Source organism: Camellia sinensis, chromosome 9 (genome assembly GCF_055761805.1).
Source record: "Camellia sinensis isolate YWXY chromosome 9, ASM5576180v1, whole genome shotgun sequence".
In the NCBI taxonomy this organism is placed as follows: domain Eukaryota; kingdom Viridiplantae; phylum Streptophyta; class Magnoliopsida; order Ericales; family Theaceae; genus Camellia; species Camellia sinensis.
Window position 1 is genome coordinate 64782565 of NC_138969.1, and position 9213 is coordinate 64791777.

At 33.4% G+C, this 9213-nt stretch overlaps 1 long non-coding RNA gene across 2 annotated transcripts; it reads right to left on the reverse strand.

Annotated features, from left to right (window-relative positions):
* Window positions 1–2123: 2123 nt before the first annotated feature.
* On the reverse strand, window positions 2124–7254 carry LOC114283351 (uncharacterized). 2 transcript variants are annotated; one of them, XR_014339823.1, is made up of 4 exons: window positions 7010–7204; window positions 6413–6909; window positions 4845–5113; window positions 2124–3596 (listed from the first exon to the last, which is right to left on the reverse strand). It is a non-coding gene; the product is annotated as an uncharacterized LOC114283351 (long non-coding RNA). The 2 variants fall into 2 exon arrangements; XR_014339822.1 differs by lacking the exons at window positions 2124–3596; window positions 4845–5113; window positions 6413–6909 and adding an exon at window positions 5619–5844 and having other exon boundaries at window positions 7010–7254.
* Between the last annotated feature and the right edge of the window lie 1959 nt (window positions 7255–9213).

Here is a 9213-nt window from a genome sequence, read left to right on the forward strand (position 1 = left end):
TCTTTTTTTAATATCTGACACAACCATTCTCTCTTTCAAGTCCATCAAAAATCATTAAAATTAATAATAATAATTTTTTTTTTAAAAAGAGAATTTTTAATGGATTTTTTTGAAATGGAGTGGAGATATGAGGGGATAGGGATAGAGGGTTAGGGACTAAGATTTCTTCTTTTCTTTTCTTCTTTTTTTAAATAAAAAATTTGTAATGGTTTCTAATGGGATTCAAAGAGAGAATGGGTGTGTAAGGTATCGAAAAGAGGGGCCAATTTGGTCATGTTACTATTTTTGTTAACAACATCAAGGTGTGTGTGACATTTTGATAATTTAAGGGTCTATTTGTATGTTTTATAGTTCAGGAGGTAAAATAATATTCCACGATAGTTTAAGGGATAAAATGATACAAGAGGTGCAAGACATTTTGGTAATTAATTGTAAAGGAGTTTTATGTTATCAATAATTTAGGAGTCAGTTTGTTCATTATTTTAGTTTAAGTGGCCAAAGTGATTACTTGGTAATAGTTTAGGGAGTCTCCATGTAAACTACCCCTTAATACTAACACAAAATGCAACTTCAGTAGCTTATGCTAGATATTCAATTAGCTTAGCAATATGAATAGAATAAGCAATCAATTAGCTTTGCATTATGAATAGAATAAGCAAGTAATGGACTACAGTTAGCATTATTGAAGTATTCAACTACTTGCCTAAAATTATTGAAAAGGGGAAGCTAGAAATTGAAGCATACCTCTCTTTCTGCAAATAAATGGTTATTGCAGGGTTCGCAATGGAGATGGAGATGGAGACCTCAACATTCTATGTTTAAGAATGGGAATGCAATTCTTTTCTTGGTTTGTTCCCTGATGTATGTTGTTTGATCCTTTGCTTCAAGGAATTAAAGATGACAAAGCACATATACCAGCTCCTTTTTCTCTTTTGCTTTTCCATATTATTTCCTTGAGAATAGTGTTATCCTACGCCACTCGACTAAATCATCCATTCTTAATCCTCAACTCATCTAAAAGTTTAAAGTATTAGAGAACCAAATAACTTTTTTATTTATATTTCAATACATTCCTTGTGTATAACCAAGCTGTTCTTCATAAGGGGGCCAAACACGTGCAAATATTTTAATTATTTGGTAAGTGGTGAGGTTGGATTCGAACACAAAATCTATTGTTAGCACTAATATTATAAATTGTTAACCACTAACTCATCTAAAAACTTAAATTGTTCAAGAGAATGATACTTTTATTATTTATATCCTCAACACTCTTGTCAGACTGAGTTTTCAGATCTCTTCTAAAATCAATTGGTATAGCTTTTGTGCTTAAATTTGAATTTCTGATGGTTAGTCCATTATCAACTAGTAGTCCACAGAGCCTACTAGGGTGGATTTCTCCTTCTGCAAGGAATCACCTTGGGTAACTCGAACATAGGAGCTTGGATCTAGTATCACTTATGGTCCCAACTTTCACCAGTTCACCTAAAACCAATTAATGTTAAGAGAGATAGTGGAACTCAGTCTAACAAGTGATATTAAATCAAGTCCTAAATCTCACTACCTATTCGACAATTGAAAATACTTGCACATATTTTGTGTGCTTACGAATGAGATTTGGTCATATATAAGGGGATGTATTGAGGATATAAATAATGAAGTTGTCCCTATTTCTAATGACTAAAACTTTTAGATAAGATGGTGGTTAACAATCTAACATAGCATTAGAGCACGCAATAGATCCTATGTTTAAACCTCACTACCAACCCAAGAATTAAATTATTTGCACATCTTTGGCCCACTTATGAAAGAAAGTTTGGCCACATGTGAAGGGTGTGTTGAAAAAATAATTAAATTTATCTCTTTCTCTAATAGTTTAAGCTTTTAGATGAAGTTGGTGGTTAACAATTTGAAATCATGGTATCAGAGCATGCAATAGATAATGTGTTGGAATCTCACAGTTTACTGATAATTAATATATTTGCACATTGTTGCAGGGGTGTTATTCATGGCCTAGAAAGGGGGCCTTGAGCTTCCCCTAGGGTTAAATCAGATTTCAACAAGTGTTTAAGGGCATTGAATGCTTATAAGACAGATTTGTGAGCTGTTTAGATTGTTGCCAAAAGTAGTAAATAGGATCTTACCAAAAGTAGTAATTTTTCGCAGTGAGAGTTGTTTATAACTGTTGCTAAATAGAATTGAAAAAGGGTAATATGACTGAAAGGAATTCAGCCAATATGAAGTTGATAGCACATATCTGTCCTAAGTATCCAAAAGTCTATAGGACAACTGGCTCTTTATCCTTTGTTGCCTCTACTAGAGGATGCTAACTTGGACTTTGGGCACTTTCATGCCTACCAAACCACTACTCCAAAAGTATCATCCTTAGATATGAGTTGGCCACTTATCAACATATCTGAAGATCATCGCAATGATCTAGTCCCTCAATTTTTTAGGGAGAAATGGGTCGAAAGTGGCCTTTGCTGAATCGGGCTAGGCTGATCTCTCGACGCCGAGTAAGGTTGGACCAAGCCATGGGAGGTACTAGGCTCAACTCTAGCTTGTCTTCCAGGCTTTAGATTGCGGTTGGGCAGGCGTGGGCTACTGCTGAAAAGGTTGGAAAGCTGGTTTTGTTGGGGTGAAATGACTCTTTCTTAGCTTTAGTAATGAATTTGAGCCATTGTTTGCTCTGAGTTTTGTACCAAGTCCATGAGGCACTTGCCCATGTGTTTTGGGGTTGTTCCGCTGCTGAAATGAGCCAAAAGTGGACCGGTCTGGAGGCTTTTTTTCTTGGGCTGCTGCCAAGCCTCCTTAAAGTTCTTTGACTTTATTTGGATGGTTGACCCCATGTCATCGTGGGTTATTGTTGGCTGGACTGAGCTTGAAGAGGCTTGAATAGATTGAATGTTTGACACTAAATAACCAAACATTTTACACTTATTCAAACTTATAGGACCGAACAAAATTTAACCGCACGACAAGCTATGTCTTATCAGTGACTCTCTGTTTGGACTTATGTGTCTGAACATTTTCATATTGTTCGTCCTTAGTAATGAGAGTCTCAGAGTCCCAAACGAAATACATAATGAAGATGCAGTTTCACAAATAACAGCTCAATGGCAGAGTTAGCAGTGTTTCTGAAAGCATCATCCAATATAACAAGGATCCTGTTGACATCCTCGAGTCTTGCACATTATATAATTGATCTTTCAGTTTCATTTGGCCGATCAATTATTCTCAAACCCAACACGTCAGCTGTTTGATCCTGAATATTTTTAATGTCTAGGTGCCAAGACACTATAGCCATCAAAAGCTTATCCAATTTAGCTTCTTTTTTTTTTTTTTGCTAATTTCTCTTACCAAAGTTGTCTTTCGAACAACCTCCAATACCATGTATTCCAAAGAAATTGATTTTGTCATTTGACATTGCCAAATTTGTGGTCTCATAAGTCAAGAGCCTTTCTAAGGGTATGAATTATATCCCCAAGGACGTGTAGAGCTGGATTTGTTATTGAAGTTGCTTTCTTTCCATAGCATTTTAGCCTCATCCGTTTTCTCTTTTGCTTCTTTTCCTAGCTGGAAACATGTGGCCAAATCATCTGTCCAAAATAAATAAATAAAATAAATAAATAAGGAAAAACAAAAGTGTGACCAACTAAGAAAACCACCTATTAAAACACTCTCGTTCACATTACTTCCACCTTCCAAAGACTCTTTAGCCCTTCCTATGAACCCATTAAGTTTTTCAATCTAGTGCTTGACATCTTCATGAATTTCTTCTCTAATCCTAATTGCTAGATAAATGAATCCCTGTCCCTGAACCCTATCGCTCATAGCCTCTAATGTTTCAACTTCACTTCTTAGACTTCCAACCTTTTTCTTTTGATAAATCAGACAATTGAATTAATGTTTAACTGGCTTCACAAACAATTTAACAACATTAACTTTTCTACAATGTAAATCAAAATATCTGCCATGTCTGAGGAAAAATATTGAACAAGCAACACTGAAATTTGCTAGAATATCACTATTATTAATAACAAGAAAACTTGTGTCTGGATCTACTTCTTACACTTAAAATCTTTGGATTGAATTTTTGACATAGAATCTTTGATATTCTGTGGTAGCTAAAGGATATGGTAGGGTGGTAGTGTCATTAGTAAGATTGGTATGTCTCATTAGATCCAGAAAATGTTTCTGCAATGTTTTCTACTTTTAAAAAATGAAAAACATTTTCCATCCAAATTAGGTCATCTTCTTGAATGCTGGAAAAAGTCTTCCATTGACTTCTATGTTCCATTGTACCAAACACTAAAATATGAGAACAACTTTTTTCGCCGAAACTAACATACATGATGAATATTGAAGATGATTTATTTCTTTCTTCATCTTTCTTTCTTGCCTTTTATTTTTTATTTTTTGCATGGACAATATGGTGTTATTTGGGGCACAATTTAGAGCTATTTAATACTTCAGATACAGGGGGAAAAAAATTACATACTAAAAGGTCACTAAAAACGAACTACTATTCTTGAGCTAAGTTGCTTTTTGTATGTTTACATACATGAATTGTGGGTCATGCTAATCGCAACTCACATGTCATTAAGGTAAAGAAAATGCCAAAATATTTAGATTTTCAATGCACCTTACGTTTCTGCATTATGAATAGAATGCAATGTAACTTAGCTCATGTAGACATACAGTTAGCTTTTTACAATATTCAACTTAACTCAGACATAGTTACCTTTGCATTATGAATAAAATAAGCAATGGACAACAGTTAGCATTATTTATATATTCAATTTCATAAATTATTGAAAAGGGCAAAGCTAGAATTCAAAGCTTACCTCTCTTTCTGTAAACAATTACGGGAAAGGCAAATAGCTGCTGCAGATTTCACAATGGAGATGGAAACCCCAATATTCTATTATTAAGAAGATGAAAATATTCTTTTCTTGGTTTGATGTATGCTGGCACAATGTTTGATACTTTGCATCCAGGGACGAAAGGTGGCAAAAAACATATACTAGCTCCTCCTTTTGCTCTTTTCCTTTTCCTTTTCCTTTTGATATTCTTTCCTTTTCTTGAGAAAAATGTTATACACAGGCTTGACTCACTGAATTTTCACATAGACAGACAAAGGCAATGAGTCTACATGTATAAATAATGATGATAATGATGATGACAGATATAATGATAAGAATTTAGAAGACAAGTGAGCTGTCCACTAAAGAACCTTACAACAGTTCAATAGCACAGTTAGCAGTGTTTTTACAGTTACTGGTAAATGGAGTTGGGCTGCAATTTTACTGCTCTGTTTCAGTCAAATTGTCTATTCCAGCTAAATTTGCTCCCAAATCCCAATTGTTTTGTTATGGTTTTTGTTAGGTGGAAAATTACTACTAATGTATGTGTGCACAAGCATGTAGACAGTCCACCTTGAATTGGATGAGAACACAAATAAATATTAAAACCCCAATTCTCAATCAATTACTCTGTCAAACAATTAAAAGATGAGCTTTTCCAACTTTTTCTTTTTGGAATAGGAGTGAATAAAGTAGTTTTTGCTAACTCTATCCAGCTAAGTAATTTGATCGATTGGAATAGGAGCATTAGAGTTGAAAAGACTTTCTTCTATAGATCACAAGATATTATGAAAATGTACAATACAATCAAGTATATCACAATGTCGAATTTAGATGACTAATTCAAAGCCTAAAATGTAAACATGAACTTTATGCAAATTAGCATCCAAATAGTGCAAAGTGAGGCTCCTGTTCAGAAACACTAAGGACAGCAAGCACATCTCTGTACAATCTCAGCCTTCTTCACTGCTAGCAATACTTGCTGCAACAAAAAAACAAATTAACTATGATAATTATGAAGGTGAGTTCCATTGGTACTTCATCTAGCATCAAGCATGCACACACAAACTGAAGTGCACACAAGCTAAAAGGTGAGCTTTAACAGAGCTTCCATCCAGATAAAGTTAATTGGTTCTCAGATTGCTCTTCAAAAGCAGTCTCTGCTTTCTGAATATGATAGAAATTTGTGAAACCATTTTTAAGCAAACAATAAACTGTGAAGTCATTGTTCACTGGTACTGAAGGTCTGCAATGTTTGTTTGATGGTTCTCAAAAGTCAACTCAACTCAACTCAACTCAACAAGCCTTTATATTTCACTTCTATGTCAAAACAGGGTCCATGTATTTGGGCTAAATATTCTGGACAAACGCCGTATATTGTGTTCTTCAGAATTTCTTTTATTTTTTTATTTTTTTGATCAGGAAAAGGGAAATTTATTGATGAAATTGAATTTGTTGCAAAGTAAACACGACAATGTACATCAATAAAAAGAGTCGGCAAGACACCAACAAACAGGAACCAGAAAACCAGAGAGAGAGAGAGAGATTACCTTGACATTGAAGTGCGTTTGCATAATCAGAAGAACATTATCCCAACATCATCCACTTTGACTGTCTTTAGTTTTGGTTTGCTTTGGACCCTGGAGGGAGCGGCAGAAGTAGAAGTCTTGATTTTAGAGCAATCTTTCTCAATTACTCATCCGAGGATGACCATTCAAAGTAGATCTCCCGGTACAGAAACTATAGAGATGTGAAAGATGTTCCCATTTTTTGTAGATTTTGAACACCATCTTATCAACTATAGCTTCTTGTTCTTCTTTCCCTAGGTTTTTCTTTACAATAATGTCCTCTAACTTCTCACAGTCATATCGAACCAAAATTTCTACTGAGACGTTAGCCTCCTCAGGAAACAAAACACAAAGCAACAAGCAGGACTTGGATTCCTCATCCGGCAGGTAATCATAGCTCAACATAAGACTTCCATACACTTATTGATTGACAAACTGAATTTCTATGGAATTCTTGAAAATTTTATACCTTCAGTTCACTTCAAATGAAATGTGGTGCCAAGTCGTACGAATAAAATCAGTGGCATATCTAAAGTGTAGAATTTCCCAATTACATAATAATGTATAAAATAGAATTACCTCTGCTTTGAAATGGATTTGCACAAACTGATTCAAGTCCATTCCCTGTAGCGGTATTTTCTCGAAGTTATCAAATACAACTTCCTTCAGTGTTGGTGTGCTTTGGATCCCGCTGGAAGTAGTGGCAACGGCAGCGAGAATCTCTCACTCTTAGTTGTTCCAATGATACCATTCAAAAGGAAAGTCGTCTCCTGTGTAAAAACCACTTAGGCTTTGAAGGTATTCAAGCATGATTACTTGGAGACTTTTGAACACCATTTTTAAAATTGCAGGGTCACGATGCAATTTTAATTTTAAAATCACATTTTAAAAATGAGATTTCAAAAAGTAGGATATATTCTTAAATAGTTTGGAAAGTGCATCAATTCTCTTATTAGTTTTTTTTTTTTTTTTTAATATTATAAAAAAAAATCTCATAGTTTTAGTATAAAAGTCAAAAAATTATTTAAAAAATCAAAAAGTCTAAAATTTATATTAAAAAGTTAAAGATTTTCTTTTCTCTAAACTTTTTACACATCTTTTCGTAAAAAATTAAAATGTCATTCAAAATATACTAATTTATTTTACTTCATATTTTAGCCAAAAAACTAAAAAATTATTAAAATAGTCTGTTCCAAACGAGGCCTTAATATATGTTAGATGGATCCACCTCTATATGTTTAAGCCTATATGTTTTGAAATAACGTATATTGATTCTATGTATGGACACTTTGGATTCCCTGACATAAATCAAGGTATTAACTCTTTGGATTCCTTAAGAATAACTTGTTTCAAATGAATTACAATCTCCTCTTAACAAATTCAAACAACAATTCATTGTTGTGCTCTGAATTGTTATTAGTCAATCACATATCAATAAAGAGTAAATTGTAATATATTAATACCATAGATACAAACAAGTATGAAAACAAACATACAATATTGTTAATTGACATAAATAATTTTGGATACAAGCTCCGTTACAATGCAAAGAGAGTAAAATTACACACATTGGGTACTTTTTTTTCCCCTTTATTCACTCTTCACATCTTTAGCACATTTTAGGTAAACATACCTTTATTTAGAGTAGTAGTTTTGTTATTGCAAAGCAAGACCATTATCTAAAAACACAAATCATAGGAAACATATGCCCTTACACAATGAAATCTGAAGTAAGGTAGGCATCACATAACCATAGGGAGTAGCTCTTTATGGTTGACAACTGCAAAAAGAAAAAGAAAACTCAATAAGAAACTAGCAGCATATTTCTATTAAGGATAGATATCTATATTTTGCCATATATAATGTTCGTTTTTTGTTTTTTTATTTTCAAAAACAAAAAAAAATGAAAATTTCAAAAACACCATTATTTTCATTTTTGCACAAAAATAGTTTTGACATTGCGGAAATAACTTTTTGGTGTTTCTTAAAAAATGAGATAGATTTTAGAAAAAAATTCTTAAATAAGTTTTTGACAAAAAAACCACCAAACAAGTCTATATGTTCTGTAATAGAAGATTCCTTTCAGATAAGAATTGTATGATTTTTGGGTATAGGTTGAGGTAAATCATGAATTGTCCACTTACTTATGAGAGTTATTCTTAATAAATTCATAATCTAGTTCATAATCTAATTAAGCTTCATCCTGTCTTGCCTGAAAGAAGAAAAAAAAAAAATAGGAAAGATTATGATAGGAAACACTGATAATGACAAAAAAAACAAAAAGAAAAACATGTTAAAATCCTGATAATATTGTCTATGTGGATGGATATCAAGCTATTTAAACAACCTATGCATGATTTCGTAGGTTGACAAATCTATCAAGTGTTGTTGAATGGGTCTCAAAGAAAATATGTAGATTTGAAGGCCAATTAATTCTATTTATTCCTTATGTAGTAAAATTTATAATGAAACTCACAGCATTTTTAGATTATCTATCGATTGAATAAAGATCTTACATAGTGTACAAGGACCACACACCCTTTGAGAAAGGTAGCAAGTAAGCATTCTCTCCCTCTTCCACTTTTTCACAAGTATCATCACTTCAAGTCGTGGCTTCTACCACTTTTGGACTTTTCTTAAGTGTGCAACTTACACCTTACACTTACGCCTTTCTGTTTGCTGTCCTGTTTTATGTTTACACATTCCACTTACACCTTTTGTGTTGGTTGCATATGGTGTGCAACCTTAAGGGGTTGCACACCATAACAGTACCCATCACTTTT